We start from the raw sequence: 21,725 nt of genomic DNA on the forward strand, positions 1-21,725 counted from the left end.
GTTGCAAACGAAACTCTTTTAGAAAATGAATATGAGAAAAATAACTACTGTTCAAATTTCTTCTGATAAAACTAGGTATACAAAAGGATTTTTGAATGTTTGTTTCAGAAAAAAATTATCATTTATGTATTTTTAATAACAGCAGGATCTTTTTCATACTTATTTATTTATTTTTTCTTTAATTTTTATTTCTTATTTTTTGCACCAACTTTGTATCTGGGCTTTCTAAGAATTCTAAATATTCCTGTTAGCTCTTGTAATATTAAGTATAGTAATAATTTTGTAATGTTTTTTCTTACTATTACTAGGCATTTACAAAATGAAAATACATACTAATGGAAATCACATGCAAGTAGTCCAAGAAAGAGACATACACCATTTAAAATTGTCTCAAAAATACTTTAATAATGAACATGAATCTATAAAAAAAACAGACTTTAGTATTCATGCGATATGAATTTTATAATACATATTCACAGTTACACATTCATAAATAAGGGACCAAATATTTTGAATTTGCATTTTGTCAAAATGTTAATTTGTTGAATAACATTTTTAGTTATACTAACATTGCAATTTCTTAATTTTGATGCACAAATTGCAGCATTATCTTTTTTTAATTTAAAAAAAACTCATTAAATATCTACCTTATCATGAAAAAATCGTCGGTTAGATGAGGCAACGTAAAGACTGGAAGCGCTGTTAAGGGGGAAAAAATCTTAAACTTCGCAGTAATTCCTTGTGGCACGATTGATTGCAATCTTTTTTTATTCGAAGTTAAGAAAAATTCAAAATAAATTAGTCTCATAGTTGTTGCTCTTAAAATACCCTCACTGTAAAAACGATTCAGAAACGTTCCTGGAAAATAATAGGCAGCTGATGTGTCCAATTTCTATCAGTAACATATCTCGTAACAACCAGGAACATTTTACGCTAAAATTCAGCAACGTTCCTGAAAAATTTAGAGATCTTCTCGTTTAAAGTCAGTCGTGTCTCTGTAACATCAGAGTAATATTAGGTAGAGATAACATAACAGCTTAGTATCTTCCTGGTTTACCAAGATTGTTTCAAAAGCAGCCTTGCAACCATGGCCAAAGCAAAGCCAGACTTGCAAGTATGTGTCAAGCATCTCACATGATTGCAATTCTTGCAAAGCTAAGTAGTTTATACTTATTCGCTCTCTTTGAGAGTTTAATCAGCATGGACAAGCCGTAATCGAAATGAAGCCAATACACTTTATTAATACGTTCAGTTAATCTTCAAACTGGGAGTTAAAAATATTTTTTGCAACAGAGAAAAGTCTGCATTCGGACAACTTGTAGAAATTCGGGAAACTTTTTGACAATGATACTTGATATTTCCTGGAAGTGGATAAAAACCATTAAAATCCTGAAACGTTGCATGGAAATACTCAGCAACGTTTCAGATTTTTTTTACAGTGCTGATCGAAATTTAAAAAAAAAATTTAAAAAAAAAAACGATTTAATGAAAGGTTAGCAGCTGTGCTCTCCATCCCAAATCCGAAGACGTTGCTTATGAATCTGCTTTTATTTTCTTAAGTATCTATAACGCTGAAAAGCAGAGATTTAGTTGCCTTAAACTTGTTTTTGACGAAGTTGTGACCTCTGATTCCAAAAATGATCTTAGTTTTAGTCTCTTACTTCAAGTTTTAAAGCAGCATAAGTTTAAAAGCGTAGTTCATAAAATGAAGGGCCTTTAAAAAACATAGGAAAAAAATATTTTGAAGTAAGCAACAATCATCGAAGTTAGCATAAAAGGAAAAAAAAAAGTGCTTTTGATAAACAGTAAAATCTTATCTATACCATATTGATTCTTTAGTTGTTTTGCTTTGACGACAAAATGAATTAAAATTTGTCACAAATAATAGTGATAATATTTTGGAAAGTTGTTTTCATGATTTGCAAAAAATAAAACAAAGTGTTGACTAGAAAAAAGGAATGGAGACTGATAAATTTGCTTCGACTTCAACTAGCCACTAGAATAATTTACCAATCTTTAAATTTAAATCGACGTGAAATGAAAAGCTACTCTTTTTATCTGACAAAAGAATAAATGAATAAATAAATCAAGCTTTTATTAGAATTCTTATTTATTATTTAGTTTTTATAAAAATGAGTTATTTTACGAAATAATAATGGTGAAAGAAAATCGATATAGAACCTAGTCATGATTCTTTTTCTTTTTTGAAAATTGCCAATTTTTCTATGCCCCTTACTCATGAATCTAACCCCACGTTGTACAGGATACTTTACCGTTATAGGTTGTATTGGTGACTTGTTTACCTTCAACTTTGGCGAAAAGTAAAGCTTATGTCACCGCCATGTTTGCTCTTCTTTTTCTTACTTTCCATTTGAATAGAACTTGTAACGTTTCTTAATGACTCGATATAGTTATTTGGCGGAATGATATGCATTTTAATGGAGCTTTTAAGTTGTTAGCTTTGTTTATTTAGTAGGCGGAGTATTTCATTCGAAATTTTCACGTTATTTAATGGCTATCTTTTTTATTCGGTCGCCTACGTTACCTTTTAATTGTTAAATTTAATTATTTGGTGGACTGTTTTTACTCATCTTTGAAATGCCTTCGGCAAAATTAAATCCCTAGTTAAGTTTCGCATCGATAAGAGCACAGGTGCTTCCATCTATTGGGGAAACTGAACTTCAAATTCTCGTGATAATGGCATTCCGCCAATAGATGGTGCCACGTGAAATAGTGGATGCCATATCGGGGTGAGGCACTAGGTCTGCGAATGGTTGGACCCATTAATGCGCAACTCAATTAGAAAGATTTTTTTTTTTTTTTTTTTTGCTCATTGACTTATTGCTCACCGCCTTTTTATTTTGTTCAAAACTTCATAAAAAAGACAAACTAACGTGTGTGCTGCCTCCAAACAAGTTGTTTCTGTATAATTTTGCCCAAACAGGTTGGCAATGAATAAAATAAAAAATAATCGCCAATATTTAAAATGCGCCAAGTGACTAACGGAAAAGTACCATGCACTGCTCCTTCTTACGGAAGAACTCCTTTCAACAATGCTTCTGTATGATTGATTTACTACCTATTTGCACAACGATCTAAATTTCAAGCAGAATCTAAAATTAATCATTAATCTGCATAGTCCGTCTCATCCTCCTCGTAGTCCATGTCTGACGCGTAGACTTCTAATTCGCTTATTATTTTCAAATCGGAAGGTCCCATAATCCTCGTCACATTCTGTGAAGATTGGCTGTCGTCGTTATCCACAGCGTTGTTATCCACACTCCTAGCACTTCTGATGTTGAAATATTTTTGAACCTGTTGCAGGAGTGACAGTTTGGACTCGATGCTAGTCGTAGGGGCTGTCGGGTAGTTGATTTTACAGTTCATGTCAAGACAGCCTGCTGCATCGTACGAGATGTTACTGGGCATTGCTGATGCATTGACACAAGCCAATAAAGCGTTTGGATACACTATCTTCAGGCAGGCGAAGCACTTGGGAGCGAATCTTCCAGGGTTTTGGGAATATACGCAAATGTTGTAGGCGTCCGGTGACTTGTTGTTGAGCAGAAATGTTGCTGAACAAGCAGCTGCCATGCAGTACAGGAGAACAACGGACTTCATGATGAGTGATACCACTTGACACAAGATTTTCTGCAATAGAAAACAAAAACGTTTGTAAAAAGTTTCGGAGTAAGTGAACGAAATACTCCTTCCTTCCCAAGTTAGTTGCTGCATTTAAACATTTTTATACTAAGTGTTGATATTGATGGTTTTATGATTTTGCTTGAACATTTTTAAGAGATTTCAAAGTGCTATATAGTGAAACCTGTGTATAGTGCAGCTCTGGTTAGTTGAGCTGTAACCTTCACTATGTTTACCTTTTTTTTAGTGAAAAATAGACCAGTTATTGGCTTGGATTTTAGTTGAAATGTTTTTGAAAAACTACTAAGAAAGTTTCTCAACTCAACTTAGCGCCAATTACCCCTCCCTATTTACTGAAACAGAGATAAACATTGTCCGACTTCATAAACATTCAATCCGATAAACATTGTCAGGCTCAACTTCTCAGAGCCTCACAATAAGTTGACCACTTGGGGTGTACTGCCTGAGTGGTCAACTTAAACAAGTGGTCAACTTATAGAGGTTAAATTATATGATATAGATCTAATTATGTACCTGAAAATAGCGGTCAACTTAGACAGGTGTTCAACTTAACAGGTTTTACTGCACTATCATTTAAGAACAAATTCTAACCAGAAGCAAACAAAGTCAAAAAATATTAAACGCTATTATAAAAACATAAAAAGTATGCGCAATGAAAAAAAAAAAAAAAAACAAGAAAAACTAAATAAGCAAGAAAAAACAAGGATACAAATATCAACCGTTTCCACAAGTACATTAAAATATAGCCAAAGAACTTTAAAATCAAATATAAGTATAGGAACAATTTTTAAAAAGCGAACAGTTAAAACATACAGAAAATTGAAACATAAAGGTAACAAACAAAAGCAATAAATAAACGAGCGAATAACGAAATCGCCTGCCAAACTTATGATAAACATGAAATAGAAGCAGAATCATTAACGAAATCAAATCCACCCTTCAGATTGCAAAAAAGCTTCACAAAAATTAAAACCCAAACATTGAAATGATTTTCGAACAATGAAAAAACATGGATTTCCTTACATGACTTTTTGCTTTGACTCCATCTTGACCGCTTAGTGCTTCAATTGCGTAAAAGTTGCTTTTGTTTCATTCTGAACTGAATGTTATAGTGTATGTAATGAGAATTGGCGTGTCAAGGCCAAATGACTTTTACACTCTACACACTTTCCCCCTTCTGGTTGTCATGGTTACGGCATTATGGACTGTTCCCCCACGCTGCTTCTGCAAATGTTATGTGATGCAGAAACAACGCGGGAAAAAAGTTCACAGTGTGTTAACTATGACAAAAAGGAGAGGGAAAGAGTGGAAAGTGGTAAAGTTATTTGTCCTTGACACGCCGACTCTCATTCAAACATTATAATAAAACTCATAGCATTTGTCTAAAAATTGACTGTAAATTCAAAAATATTATCAGTGTTTAACTTTACATTGCTTTCGATTTAGAATAAGGTTGAATTAACTTTTAATCTTTCACTGAATCGAGTGTCTAATACTTGTGCCATCTTTGAACGCATTGGCTGTTAATACGAAAACATTATCTGTGTTTAACGTGTGCATTTCTTCCGGTTAAAACATCCTGTTTCTAGTTGAACTAAAAGAGCTTTTAAAAAATACATTTGACTTGTCCATTTTTTTTTGAGCAATCACGATTGCTTATTGCTTTCATTTGACTGTCCTTGACGTTACGGTTCCTTTTTCAGTTTGAACCAGGTCTGCAGCACCACCGTCCAACGGCGGCGCACAGTGGGGCAGCCTAATGTTAATTTTGGACATTGGGCGGAAAATTAAACCATTTAGTTTTGCATTTTTACTGTTGTATTGATAAACTAAGAACATATTCCCACTAATCTTACTAGTTTTTAACATTATTACTCGAAGATAATACCTTGAATTCGAAGAATTAACTAGCTACTTCGTTAGAAGACAATTTAGTAAACAGTAGATAACTTGTTTAAGAACTGTTCAAATTTAATTGTGTGATGTGCTGGGCTTTATGCACTCCAAATAAATAAGAAAAACACCCAAAAACGTTTCTTAGAAAATACGAAATTTTGGAGATAATTTTCAAAGTATTTTGAATGTATTTTTGAATTACGAAAATCGCTAACAAACGCTAACAAAACTATTATATCCCAAGCATTGTAGAGAGTTTCAGCTTTCATAATCCGGTTTCAGTTTTTGCCTAAACCTGCCTATTCAAAAGCTATTGAAAATTAAAGATAAATAAATATTTTACTACGAGGACGACGAAACGAATACGAAATGAACGTTGCACGAAACGTATTATTTACGTTGGTTTTTTCACTTTAATCAAGTAAACATGTTTACAGTTTTCAGTTTGTTTACTTTTTATTGCAAATTATTTCAATTAAATACTTCGAGGAATCAGTTTCATTGTGTCATTTGTCGACTGTGGGACAAAATCATATGAGATGCTTAGAAGCATGGTTTCGTTTGCTTATTTCGGGGACTACAAAAATTGGTACTATTTTGAGTTATAAGTGACAGCAGACGAAAAAGACACAATAATCTTCCAAAAATACTTCTCATAAATTGTATGTACACAATAACAAACAAATCACAAAATGAGTAAAAATGAAAACAAGGAGCAGGCTTATTTTGAAAAGATCAAATTATTATACATGTACTTCAAGAAAAGTGTTTTTCTTCAAAAAGCAAACGTTTGTCCTTAATAAACATCTAATTTCTTCTATTACATTCTATATTAGGAGAACTTACAGCAAGCTATTTACTTTTTAGAGCATTAAAAGCTATTTACTTTTGATTTTAGTCCCGCAAGTTGTCTAACAAACAAAAGTAAACACTTTTTAATTTAAATATCCATTTAATACTTCACCAGATTTATCCAAAATAAATTCTGAAGGAATTATCATGCCTAAAATTTTCATCTTTTATTCTGAAGTATCATCGTCAGAATCCCCGAGTTCAGCTATCCAATTTCCGAAAGTAAGCAGTGACGCTTCGCATTTTTTTTCGTGTATGCCAAGTTGTAAAAAGTCATTAAAAAAATAATTTAAAATATCGTCTGTTATTAAACAGCCATAAACGAAAAAAATAAAACATTGTGATAAAAAATGAATTTAACTTTAATTTTTAATCTATCGTCTGCTCATGCTTCATTTAATGATATTTTCTAAATTCGCAACTCCAACGAACTATAGGGGGCACTGAAGTCACTGTCTAATGGCGAACTTAAAAACCAAAACAAACGCACATGGTAACGAAGAAAATGCTAAAAGTGTTGTGATTTTTGTTCGTACGTATGATTTTTTCGCTTTAATCTTTTTAAATTAATTTTCAAAATCTTGTGGATATTCTGGCCCACGTAGAAAGAAATGAGAATTCAAGAAGCATTACTAAACGTCAAAGATTAATGCAAACTACGTAGTTCGTAGTTCTAAGCAGCTATTTCCACGATGTTGAGTTCGATATTTATCAATTCTTGATAAAACTAAATAATAATTGTGGCCTGACAAGAATAACAATTAATGCTAGAAAATTCAATATGACATTACAAATTGTTATCGAAAGAAGATGATACTTCTTTGCCTTGCTTGGCTAGCACTTATTGTTTTGCATTTGTTGGCTGAGTTATTTCTCTCGAATTCCCGAATCGGTTAATTTAAAAATTTTCTGTTTCGATTTTTCTAATTTCTGAGTTACGATTTAATTGTGTCATGTTATGCAAATCATCAACAAAATTCTCACGGATATATGGTGGTAGTTTTCTTTTCAGTTGATTGACCATTATTTCTTTTCACTTATCGAATTCTGTAATCTTACTACCATTTTATTCCACTCATGATAAAAATTAAAAATGGTTTAACTAAAAACGCGAAATCTCGCCAAGGCTCTTTTGCTCGCACTATACTATAGAACTATAACCCTAAACAAATTTGGCGAAACCTTTCAGCTCGGTTATTCATTTTGTTCTACGATAATATATTCAAGAAAATATTTTGCATACTGTCCATTCCAACTAAATGCTGCTGTAAAATATGGTAAGTTTAATTAATTTAAGATTTTAAAAAAACCCACATTCTTACAAATTCATACAAAACAATAAAAATTTTTACCTTGTATAACGTTATCCAAGTTTGTTAATCCAGAATTTTCGCTTTCACCAATTATTAAGGAAATAATGAAAACTAACATTATTTTGAAAAGCTCGAGAATACTACTAAGGGAAGAATTAATTTCTGTAGCTGAAAGCAAACTAAGACACATCGATTGCGTTAATAAATACTCAGAACAAACTGCCTGTGTTTACGTCAACAGACACCGTTGAGCGCAACGTGGCAATGTTTTAGTTGCATTCGCAGTTTTATAAATCACCGCAAGGTAGCGTATTCGAGCGCTGGAGTTCCGAATAGGTCTTGGCATTAGTTAGAGTTGTTGTTTATGTTCTGAAGATTTCGCTTATCAATTATTGCTATTCGGTGATCTAAAAATACGTTTTTTGTGCAGTCTAAAGTTTTGTACTTAACAATGTAATTCTACGATAGCTCTATAGTGTATACGAATTCTTGTGTACGCTCGCTTTGGTAAGCAAACTTGAATGATATTGGTGCTTGACCCCATAGACTTGCTGGTGAAAGATGAGTTTCAAAACCAACCGTGACCTTTTTATTTTTTTAAAGACAAATTCTATTCCTTTTACCGATTACGACCTGGCTCTGGAAAAATGGATTGACACTCTTGGTTCTGAGATTACAAATACGACAAAGACGAAATTAAGAGATAAATTGAGAAAATGGTGCAATTATTTATCAACGAAGTGGTCTTCGTCAAATAGAACTTTGGAACCGTTTCTCAGGAAAAATGAACAGTGGCTGAATATGGATTTGTCTTTTTTGGAAGAATTCATTTATGAACATGTGCCTTGTTCATCAACAGGTATTTCTCCTCCATTACGCTCGAAATCGTTTGAACATTTGTCCGATCGACAAAAACGCAGAAAAACTGAACATTTAAGAAACTGTTCTGACGAAATGTTTAATTTTGTCTTAAACAAAAAGCTCAGGTCTGACGACGAGGCAGTATATATTTTTAATTTTATCCAAAACCATCCCGAGCATATTAAAACAATAAAAGAATTTTGTGAAAATCTCTCTAAACCTAATAATATTCCCGGTTACAATGAAAAAATGTTAGCCATGTATGCAACTGCTAAACTTACGAGGTTTCAATATGATGCTCTCAGAAAAAATGCAAAAGATTTGGGCAGGAACATTTATCCGAGTTATAAAAAAATTCAAATTACTAAAAAAGAGTGCTATCCTGATAATGTAAAAGTTACAGATTCCGGAGTTAACGTAGGTTTACAAAATTTATTAGATCATACTTCTTCCCGATTCATAAAATTGTTATCTGATAAAATTGAAAAAAGCTCCCCTCAGAACCTCACTATGACATTAAAATGGGGATGTGACGGTGCTTCCAACCAGTCGCAGTACAAACAATCTTCTAGCACTGAAATAGATGACTCGACGGTATTTATTATTAGTGTAGTCCCCCTTAAAATTATCGAATTTGCAAAGCCCAATAAGTTTCGAATTTGCAAAGGAAACGAAAGAAACAGCGACAAATTTCGTAAAAAAAGTGCAATCGCAAATAGATACCCTTCAGGTCATACATACTTGTAGATCAAGATCATGATATTACCATAAATTATGAATTGCATTTAACTATGGTGGATGGCAAAATTTGCAACTACTTAACGGAAACTACTTCCTCGATGCGTTGTTATATTTGCGACGCGTTACCTAAAGAAATGAATAATTTAAGTGTGGTGAACCAAAAAGAAATTAAAGAAGACCATTTTCGTTTTGGCTTATCACCTCTGCATTGTTGGATACGTTGTTTTGAATGCCTCATACACATTGCTTATAGGCTTGACTTCAAGGAGTGGAGTGCGAAGTCACCTGTCCATAAAGAATTGTTACAACCAAGAAAGGCAAGAATACAAAACGACTTTAAATCTAAGCTAGGGTTGATGGTAGATTATGTAAAACAAGGCCATGGAACATCCAACGACGGAAATACGTCACGAAAGTTCTTTGCGAATGCAGAATTATCAGCTTCCATAACCGGAATAAATCTTGACATGATGAAACGATTTTCAACGATTTTGCAAGTTATTTCATCTGGATTCACGATTAAATTTAAAAATTTGAAATATATACGAAAGAGACAGCTCAGATGTATGTGAATTTATATGGTTGGTATTTTATGCCCGTTGCAGTGCATAAATTACTTATACACGAACCCGAAATAGCTAAGTATGCTATAGTATCAATCGGTCAACTCTCCGAAGACGCTCAAGAGGCAAACCATAAGTATTTTCGATCGTATAGGGAATTGCATTCAAGGAAAACGTCCAGAATAGATAACAATAGAGACGTTTTTAATAATTTATTAATCAATTCTGATCCTCTTATCTCAAATTTGAGTCCAAAGATTTGCAGTTTGCACCACGAAATGTCACAACAAGTGAAGAATTAGCTTGAAGATGATGGAATGGAAATTGGCTAAAATACTGTTACATATTTCTTTAAAATTTGTTTTTAAATGTTAATTAAATATTTTATTTTGCACTAATGACTTAGTATTTGATTATCTTTACATTTTAAATAACAAAATACTATCACATTTTTAAGTAGAGATTGGTTTTACTGAAATGTCCAAGCTCTCCGTACACTTGCCCCACTGTGCGGCGGCGCGGCTGGTCCTGAGCACTGTCCATCGGAATCCACTTTTGCTGGGTGGTGGCGTCCATGTCCTACACTCGCATGCTCATACACACTCCCCTACGCGCGCACGCCTTTACACACATACACACGCCTACGTGCACACACGTAAGCCTACACACACAACTATGCACACGTAACCACCCAGGAGGAGGGACATGCTTGGGGGGGGGGAGCCATTTCTAGGAACAATAACTCTAATCAGTAGGGTCTTGTCGCAACTCGTGATTGCGAAAAACATAATTTGAATTCAAAGTATCGGAATTCAAATTAGAATTAATTGGGGGAAGTAGGCCACAGATTTTACTTTTTTTTTTTTTGATATCTCAATCATCAAATGCTTCGGTGTCAGTTAACTTAAAATGTTACTAGTTTGAAAAGATTTCAACCTCTCGTTGCTATATCAGTTGTATGTTTTGCCAATGACCAGTAAACTCTCATAACTTTTATACGCTTTGTCATCTGCCGCAAAGATTCCACATTTCGTCGTCACCATTTGAGTACTTTCAGAACATAAATATCTTGTTGTTGAGAAGGAACGTTTGCTTGCAAAACTTAAGTCGAACAAAGTTACAATTCATGAAAATCTACATAGAAAAGAATACTACAAGTTTTTGCGACGTAGTTTTGAAACAAACTTATTGCGCAATGGCCTTCGGTATGGTTTAATGAAAATGAATGAGAAATAAGTTTGACGGCTATTGTTTCGATTTTTTCCTTTTTGCATTAGGGATCATCTACAATTGAAAGCAAGAACGATCATCATACAAACATTGCTCCTTTTATGTCAAAAGTGAGTTTTGTTTCATCAACTTTAAAATTCGTTACGTGTTTTTTTTTTGTAAACATGAAAAATAAATAAAACATATACGGATAATTATAAGCAAACAAAACAGTTATCATTGATGTAAACAGAGCATAACGTGTGTGTGTATGTGTGTGATTACTCGTGCATATATAATTTTAAAACAATTTTTCAGTTGAGAATAATGGCCAATATTTGCCGATTCTAATATTAATATGTACGAGGGCAAATCAAAAAGTCTTTGCGCCTATTTTTTTTAAGCCAAAATATGGCTGGGAATACAAAACGAAAATGTATATTCCCAGCAGTGACAGTTCCTTTAACCGTACCAGCCGTATCTGCTTTTTGCTCGGAAGAGCGGAGCTGCTATCAGTCATTTAAGATGACGGTCCGTCTTCAGACGTCTACAGCTTATGAGCAGCGAAGTGTTATTCGTTTTATATGGAGCAAAAGAGACAAATGCCCCTTGTCCAAGTGAGTCTCCAAGAGAGACGCTTTTCCCCGTGCGTGGGGAGCATTTCCCAGCGAATTGCTATTTGCGTTTGTCCCTTGCTCCATAGAAAACGAATAACATTTCGCTGCTCATAAGCTGTGGACGTCTGCAGACGGACTGTCATCTTAAATAACTAATAGCGGCTCCGCTCTTCCGAGCAAAAATTAGATACGGCTGGTACGGTTAAAGGAATTGTCACTGCTGGGAAATTACATAATCGTTTTGTATTCCCAGCCATATTTTGGCTTAAAAAAAAAAAAAAAGGCGCAAGTACTTTTTGATTTGCCCTCGTATAAACATAAAATGTATGCATTTTTGATGCGCATTACAGATTCATTATTATCATTCATAATAATAAAAAAAAACTTAGCAATTCGTAGAGACCAGAAAAAAAATGTCAAGGCCGCCGGCAAATGAGACTATTGAATGCCCTGATTACTATTCTTGTGAGGATTCTATAACGCAATATACACTGGTGTGCAAAAATTAAGGACGAAGTCGAAAAATTAGCATATCAGCTGAACGAAGAGGCAGAGCGGACAGGAAGACCAATCAGGAGGTTAAGTAAGGTGATGTACGGTAGCACATGCGCAGATATGCAGGCAGACGTAATGGGGGATTGTCTGAGTAGTATAAAGCATGTTGTCGGTGTAAGATCAGTATTTCTGGCAAAGAGATTGCACGCCGTATAGCAGTTCAAATCACACCGAGCTGCTGCCTCAGCGAGAAATGGCGAATAATCAGTCTGTTAGACGACATCTGGATGCTTTTACCCGAGGTCGAATCATTGGGAAGTTGGAGGAAGACCGCAGTGTGACAAGTGTGGCTGCAGAGTTCGGAATTGCTCACAGCATCGTTTCACGACTTTGGAGACAATTTCAAACTACAGGAACAGCTATCCGGGGGTTTAGTTGTGGTCGTCCACAAGGAACCACACCCGCAGATGACCGGTATATTGTCGTACAGGCCAGAAGAAACAGGCGGCAGACAGCGAGAGAAATCGCTAGACACAGGCGACTGGACGACCGATATCGCGTTTTACCGTGGCCAGAAGACTGCACGGTGGTGGTCTGTTTGCCCATCGGAGAAGGCGTTCTCTGTGGTGCCGGGAACACCGGAATTGGAGAGACAATGAATGGGGACGAGTACTCTTTACAGATGAGAGCGTATTCAGTCTGAGTAGCGATTGTCATCGCATACTCATCTGGAGAGAGCAAAAAAGCCGCAATCATCCCTCGAACATCATTGAAAGGGACAGGTATGGAGGTCGCGGTGTTCTCGTTTGGGGAGGCATCATGCTTGGTAGTCGTACAGACCTTCACATCTTAGACAATTCAGTCAAGGGGACCCGTTATTGTAACGAGATTCTTCTTCCATATGTGCGTCTTTTTAGAGGCGCTATGGGTCCGCAGTTCCTTTTCATGGACGACAATGCACCATGTCATCGCACAGTAGCTGCCGAACAGCTCTTAGAGAGTGAGGATATTGAACGTATGGATTGGCCGGCACGATCTCTGGATCTCAATCCCATCGAGTATGTATGGGATTTTCTAGGCAGACACTTGGCAGCTCGTACCTTACCACCAGTAACGATTCGGGAGCTTCGATTGGCGCTGCAAGACGAATGGGCAGCAATGCCTCAACTACTCATTGACACCCTCATTCTCAGCATGGGCAGACGCTGTAAAACCTGCCTAGCAGTCGGGGGAGATCATATCCCCTACTAAAGACCGGATGTTTCTTGCTGGACACCCATCACAGGATGTTTCGGCCTTCAGTCGCATTGTGCTCCATGCTACTTTTTCAATAAATCTTCTTTTTATTCCTCTGATTTCTCTATTAGTAAATGTTGCTTACATTACACATGTCCTTACGTATTGGGAATCTTACGGTATTAAATGTGTTGATTTGGAAAGCTTTTGTACAAAGTTATATTGAAAAAACCGTCTCGCCCTTAATTTTTGCACACCAGTGTAGCTTAATGGGACTTGTTCATTGGGAAATATAGTACTATAGTTTTAATCGTTAAATTTTTTTAAAATGTTTGACTTTGTTTTCAATTATTCCTCTTTGATTTACGGGCTTTTTATCTGCAGCGCCGTCGTTTAAAAAAATTTTGAACTAAAATCAGACTTTCTCGGAGGAAAATGTCACATGCATTGTTTACATTTTTTTTAAAATTTTTTCCAATGATCTTAACCATTTTGCAGATATAAATTTTTGATATTAATTGCATCATTTCGGCGAGAATGACTTATTGCACATTTCTGTTAAAATGGCAGAGACGCAGGAGCTTTTCTCGCATCTCTAGTTTTCTGTAAGCTTGCATTCGTTATTATTCGAATATCTTATATCAGGGTATTTACCTAGCAATGAACTAATGCAGAAAAAAGGGCTATTTTTTCCTTTACATCACAGGAATATTCTTAAGGGAAAGTACATCGTCTTTAAATTTAATGATCTTGTTTCCCCCCATACATAAAACTATACGTTACATCCCAGTTATCACAAATTTGCCATTTCAACTGCGCTTGCGCGCGGACTTAGCTTTTTCTGCTTTCTATTTTTAGATTTCGTGCTGCTTGTTTATATTTAGGCTAAGCTAGAGTCCCAACAAATTAATAGATTCGATTAGAATATTTTCACATCAGTTTCGTGATATCTTAATCTTTAATATATAAAAATCTTCTGTGCGGACGTTTGTCACCATAAGGCTTTTAAATGGCTGGACCGATTTTGATCAAATATTTTGTGTGTAATTAAGTTGTGGCAAGCTTGGTTTCGAAGCGCGATGGATCGAATCGGAAACGTTTTTGTTAATTAATTAATTAATTTAAACATTGGATGGTTATATCTCCCAAATGATTAATATTTATTTTAACCTATTGTTGAGCGAGAATTGAAATAAATATTTAACCCGTTGCCAAAGGACAATAAGAAAGCCAGCTCCGCTTTTTGTAATGAAAATTTCCTACTGTGATATGTCAATTGAGAATATAGAAAACGTAGAGAGAGAGAGAGAGAGAGAGAGAGTGAAGCCTTCATTCCTTGAAAGCAACGGTTTTAGGTCCCGTGATATATTTTTAAGTAAAGTACTAAAAAAATCAAGTTTCTGTCCCTAGGTTCACGCAAAACGCGTATTTTTCGTCGTAGTTAATTCATGTGACCGGATCGGTGCTTTTAAGTTTTCCTAACCAAATGATCAAAAAGTACCGTACCTAACATCATTTGAAAGAACAAACCAAACAATCTATGAAGATCTTTCAAGTACGCGAGAAAAAGTCGTTGATAAAACCAAGCAGCTTAAAACATTTTCTTTTTACTTATTTTTTTCAACAAAACGGTTCAAACACTTGATGGTTTATTGAAATTTTTCAACTTTTCAATTTACAAAGTTTGAACAGAACAACGTCTGTCGGGTCCTCTAGTATTATATGAAACTACGGATATGAATAACTGATAATCTTCATAATGTAAAGAGAAAAATGGCATTTCAATATTTATTGGTTTGGAAATATTTATCTTTATACATAAAGGTCTAAGCTCTGTCCGGATGTCCGGGGTAAACGTCAAAACTACTGGAGGGATTTCAACCATTTTTTCACCCTAGATAGCTACATAATCGGGGAACAACTTAGGCTATAATTTGTTCCTTAAAAACTTAGTTTTAAAAAGATATGTTGGAAAACAGTAAATTTCATGTAATTTCCCCATGTTATGATTAAACATAGAGTAAAGAAATATACATAGAGAGACCCCGTCTATGGTAAAAAGGAGATGAAATTGAAGCCGGAATTATGGGATACGGCGGTGCAATGAGGAGTGGGGTTATGATAACGTGATCGCTTCGCGAGTATAGTTTTCACCAATCTCGCAAAGAGACCGTATATAAAGTAGCTGGCGGATTGGTTTGCATTTTAATTCCTGTTTTAATGCAATTTCAAAAACGTGCTTCATAAACTTGCAACAATATCTAAGTTTAAATTAGCAACCAATTGAGATTCAGCAATGGAATGTTTTGAATCAAGATGTATCTCAAAATACTTAGCAAGAAGCTAAGGATCTTGGCATACAGCGGTGCAACTTCCGGCTTAATTTCTTAGTATAGCAGGGCCTCTCTATGTAATTTCTTTACTCTATGTGATTAAACATGGCCCCACTGAATGCGCTGGCGCTTAAGTATTCAGTGGGGCCATGGATTAAATATAAAACCCATTCTTACAAAAATTCGTTGCCTAACAACAGGAACATTAAAAGTAATCATAATGAAAATTTTGAATCAAGGCTTCTCCGGAGCAAACATGAGTTTAAAGCAGGGGCGGCAAATAGGGGGGTCAAGAGGGGGCGGTCGCACCCCCAAATTTTTTGAGCAGAATGATAGAAAATGAGTGAATTCAATTTATGTAAGTCGGAAATCAATGTTCATTAAAGGAAATCTCGCTGGTTCTAAACAACTATTTGATGAAACTCGACACATTCTCAGACTAGAAAAAGTGTTTTTCGTTATTTGGATGATGACTTAGAAATTCATGAAGTATTTTCGGCTTTTTCCAAACATAGAAAACTGATAGAGAACCATGGTTAATTTTAACTAAAGAAGACATTGCCTCATATAGGCTAAATATTTCACACTTGTGTGCCCAGTGTAACGATGGTATGTCCAATATGAGAGGCTCGTGAAAAGTGGTGCGGCTGCATGGTTTTCACAAGAAAATTCCTTGATATTTTACATTCACTTTTACGCTCATTTTCTAAGTGTATATTTATTTAATGAGTGTTCATCGCTTTCTTCTGCTAGAAACACGTTTCAGCTGCTCAATACATATAATGCTTTCATATAAACTTCTTAAAAATGCATGTGATTATTGAACAAAAAAAAGACAATAGATATTTTATAGATGTATATTTCAATTAATCGTGAAATTAAAAAAAAAAATTCTTCCTCCCAGCCAATTTTAAAGAGACGCAAAAAAAAAAAAAAAAAAAAGTGACAAAAACCCACATGATGATGTGAAGTCGAACATTGATTTTTGAATATTTTGTATGAAGTAATAGATTCAGTTTCGAATGAAATTAACACAAGATTTGATGATAATTATTTTTCTGTATGGTTGGCTGAGATTATGGTTATTTGGATTGGATTTTGAAAACAAAAAATAAAATGTTTCAACTGTGAATAAAATTTTTAGCTTGAGGCAAGAAAAATTACAAGCAATATACCGACAGAATGGTTTTTACATCCAGAGACTGCAGTTTCGTCTTTGTAATGGACTCATCAGTCTGGAATAGTGAAAAACAGAGCTGGAAGCAGATGATATCTCACTGAAACTGAGAGCGCCGACATGACTAGATTATTCAATGATGAAAAGTTTAAGCCCCTCGCAGTTTTTGAAGTAGTCTGGGTGATTTTGAAGAGCAAGATATAAAAAGTGTTTTCATGCATAACTTTGTGTTACTTCAATTATTTTTTAACTATTACAATCAGCTCAGCTAGAAGAGAAAGATTTTTTTTTTATGTCTCAGGAGGTTAGAGAAATATTTTCGAAGCGCAAAGCGGAAAAAAAAACCTTTTTCATTCAACTAAACTGGCAAAACAGCACGACATTGGGCACTGATAGATTAGTAACACGATTCCCTGCTCTTCCGAATTCTCAAAATCATGCATAATAACTTTTCCAAAAGGTATAAAAACTTAAGTAGCGAGATGTTTTGTATGATAACTTTTTAGTCAATGAATCAAAATTTTAATTGTTTCTAAGCACTAATTTTATTTATACTAAACCGATTTTATGACAACTTCTTGTTAGCTAATGTGTGTTTGGGTATTACATATTTAAGAAACTCGACCCCCCAAATGAAATGGTGAAATGCCGCCCCTGGTTTAAAGTCGTTTAAACATTTGGAAACTCTACTTTTCGCACCCTGAGGGAAACATAGTAGAGAGCTTTTTTTTTCTTTTTGTGTGTGTGTGTGTACTATTTAATTAAATGAAGCAAGTGCACGGTTTTTTTAGTGATCTTTGTTTTTGTTAGTTCATATTTTGGAAATTCTTTTATGCTTAAATTCGTGCTTTCGTTTCTAAATGAATATTCGTTGACTCTTTATACCTATTGCTATTTTACTCTTATATGTAAGGAAGAAGCTCGATTTTTAATCACGTCAAAGCGGTGTGTTTTGAGTTCTTTCAGCTAAAACAGAAAACGAAAGAACGTAGCGATTGTTTCTTACAAATATTACTGACCGAGGAAACGTCGGGTATTTTTGCTAGTTTAACATAAACGTAAAACACGTTGTGTGCTTCAAAAATGATTGGATTATGAGTACAGATATCCGTCTTTTGCGGATATTTTACGTTAGGCGTAAACAGCTTAGTATTATACATTTTTATTTAGGTTGGGGTTCGGCTTTATATTAGAAGTGATGCTGAAATTCTAGTACGCTCTTCTGAGATTAAAAATTTGGCCCCCTTTGTTTGAAAGAAAAATTAGACTCCGATTCCATTAATGATTAAGATTCAAAACTCAATCTTTACAGAGAACAAAACAATCTAAAATCTAAACAAGCTAAAATCTAAATAAAAAACAAAAAACATGGACTCAGTTAATTCTTTTATTTTTTCTCAACATTTAACTTTTAATTAATTTTTTTTAATGTCTGATTTTTAAGCCAAAAGTTTCATCGTGTGACGTCACAAGTGATGAAGGTCATCTTGGAGCGTTTGGTTGTCTTTTCTGGCAAGATAACGTCTTTTAAGGTTTCTTTTTCCATCGCGAGCAATTTATTAGCAGAACGAGAATTCGAAAAGTTAAAATATTCATTTATTAAAGTTTGACAGTGTTCTGAAGATTTATTCCGATAACCATAGCGAGTTGCTCACTTGTGACGTCAGCAGTGAAAATGAAAACAACGCCTGAATATCGTTTAAGATTATTCTTTTGAGAGAAAAAATAAATACAAATCTGGAAAAAAAAAAAAAGTAAATTTCCTCATGTTTTTGACCATGCTTATTCAGAAAAAAATATTTTTGAAAAATGGGGAAGCAACCCAATTGTATAGGGCATCCACATTGTTTGAAGATGACACTGTGAAAAAAGTTGTTTGGTAAAAATTGAGTGATGGTTACATTTTCCTCCCTAGCAGGTCTACAAATACCAAGTAACTGGTTTCAATTAATTTTCATGGTCATGTACAAGATTGCTAAAGCTCATACTCGTACTGTACTCTGTAAGTGGAAACTACTAAGTTTATCATTCTTCTTATTTTTTGGAACATTAAATTTTGCTGTAAATTACACCTTTGTGAATATTTTGAGATAATTTAGCCCATAACTTGAAGTTTTGTATGATTTTTTTTCTTTTCAAACCATTCTGATTACATTCGAAGGATTCAGCGACCTACTGTTTTTCAGATTGAGTATTGTTGGTACAGTCGAACGCGCTTAATGGGATAGCCAATTTGCCAATTATGGTAAGCGGAACATTCCATATTACGGGATTAAAACGACAAATTACAACTGTTTGGTAATTTGAAAACGTATTAAATTACGCGGGATATTCTTTTGACGCATATTCTGCTGTCTCGACTGCAAAGAACTTAAGCTTCTGAGCTGATTGTGTCTAGTGGTCGACTTGAATCGTTTTACGCCTCAGAGGCAAAGAATGCGCATGAGACCGCAATGGGGTTGTTTCCTTCAGTCAAAAGTAGTGCTTTTTGTCACTGAAATTGATAGAATAAGCAAAAAAAGAGAAAAAAAACCATGAACCCAGAAAATACTTTCATTTTCACAACAGTTTTTATTTTAATTAATTTTTTAAAATGTCCGATTTTTCAAACGAGGCGTGGTCTTGATGACGTCACAAATGATGCACTTTGCCGCATCTTTCTACTACGTTTCCACCTTATGATAATCAAGCAGCGAATTAAATATTGCGCTCTACGCTTGCTATCAACCATATCGTTGTCAATACACGTGAGTAAAGATGCGAATTAAATATTTTGCACTATGAATGGCAACACTGAATGGTATTTCATCATTTGTGATGTCATCGGCAGAAGCCGTAAACAATGAAAGCGCTCCGATTTAAGTAATTTTTTAAAAAAATTAAACGTAAACAAATTTATCAAAAAATAGTCAGATACTATGTTTTTAAACATGCTCTTTCAGAAAAAAAAATACTTTTAAAATTATGGAAACGACCCCATTGCCCTCCAATCTCTCTTTTTTACTTCAGCTACTCTGGACGAATTCCAGCTAGGCCAACCAAATTTGTTTTCCTCGTTTACTGCCATGCTTCCATATTGTTTTTCGGTCTACTTCGTTCTTCGTCTTCGTTCTTTTGCCATCTGGTGACCAAGTCAAAGCAATTATTTTGTTTCCTTTTGAGTGTCTTCTCAACTCATGTCCGATCCAGTACCAGTTCCTTTGTTTTATTTCAACTGATATTGATTTGTTGTTTGTCTTGTGCTATAGCTCATCATTACTTATTTTATTTGGCCCAAATATTTTTAACATTTTTCTAAGGCATTTTGTTTGAAAACAAATTTTTGCTTTTCTATCTACATTAACATCATGCGGAAACAAATGATGTGTGCTCATTTACGCCCCAATTTCTGGGCAAAAAGGAAAACTCATTGGGATAAATTTTAGACATGATTTCATGCGCTAACAAACAAACATTAAGTCCAAATATCTGTACCTCAGAGCCACACTTAAGTCCAAAAATTGCGATTTTCTGTTCATTAGTGCATCGTACTGTTGGACCGCAGAATGTGTGTGATTCGGCAATCTGCCATGTAAAGACGATTCCATCTGAATGAATCTAGCAGGGGAGAAGGGAAAATAACGATGGGATTTCGATGCACGCATTTTATAATGTCACTAGTACTTTATTCATTTAATGCATTCTCTAAAATAAAGTAAGGGAAAACAAAAATAGTTAAAATGGAAACAATAAAAAGAAAAGAAAATATTTTCATTTCGTTCAGGAACGTAAAAACAAAATGGTAAGCTTAAAACTTTGTTGTGAATTAATAAATCAATTAATTTTTGCCATGAGAATATAGATCGAAAAAACTTTAGATTAAAGAAAATGTTGCTGAGAGCAAATTTTCATTTTTACAAAACCAAAGCTAAATAATAGAGAGTCAAAAGTGCACATCTGTAACAAACCAACTAACATCCCTATAAACTAATAGATACGTCCATTTCCGCCTATAAACCGGATATTAGCCTTTCCATGTAATCGATGGTCAGACAGTATGTAGAAGCCTATTCCGCATCGAGCCAAGTGAACGTCAATCTTAAAAAATTCCTTTGCAATTTTTTAACCAGGGTTAAAAGAGAGCGCATCCCATCTTTTGCATGTGCCATAAAAAAGTTTTTATTCTCTCCTGTGTAAAATTACCATAATGTGACTTACGTCCTTATCGCTGCTGAGGTAGAAATATTTCATACCCAATTACTCTCAGCGAGTATCGTCTTAGACACAATGCACAAAATTTTGTCCCCAGTTCATCCAAAAGAATGGGGAGAATCTTAAGTTGAAACATTGAAATCATCTTTCTTTTTAGCCCTGGTGACCTTACGTGCGCTTTCATTCTAGTTTTTTCTTTAAATGCGCCCACGCAAAGCGTATGTTTGACATGCGCTTTCGCATTGATATTTCTGTGCGAAATGAAACAGAATAAATTTGATTTGAATAAAGAGGTCACCAAGACTATATCCGTTTTGTTTTTCACCCAGAAAACCCAAAACAATTGCTTTTCGGCCTGAATCGCGCGCGTTTACTCTTTAGCAGAGATATGATATATCTGCCATACACACGGAACAAGAATGTGTCAACAAATACTGCAAATTCTGATGCAAAAAGTGAGAAGATTTACGTTTTGCGCCTTCTGAAGTGAAGGTGAATGCTATGGTTTGTTTTAGCTAGTTTCTTTATAAATGCTGGAAGTCAAATGAATGATTGGGGAGGGGTGGCGGGAATCTGCT

The 21,725-nt window shown here is 34.7% G+C and overlaps 1 long non-coding RNA gene across 1 annotated transcript in view; it reads right to left on the minus strand.

Moving 5' to 3' along the window:
- Positions 1–378: 378 nt before the first annotated feature.
- The window catches only part of LOC129229415 (uncharacterized), a 40,816-nt gene continuing 19,469 nt past the window's right edge, over positions 379–21,725 (minus strand). The window contains exon 2 of the long non-coding RNA XR_008581094.1: positions 379–3,651. This is a non-coding gene — a long non-coding RNA (uncharacterized LOC129229415). The remainder of the gene's footprint in view (positions 3,652–21,725) is intronic.

Source organism: Uloborus diversus, chromosome 9, assembly GCF_026930045.1.
Source record: "Uloborus diversus isolate 005 chromosome 9, Udiv.v.3.1, whole genome shotgun sequence".
NCBI classification, from domain to species: Eukaryota; Metazoa; Arthropoda; class Arachnida; order Araneae; family Uloboridae; genus Uloborus; species Uloborus diversus.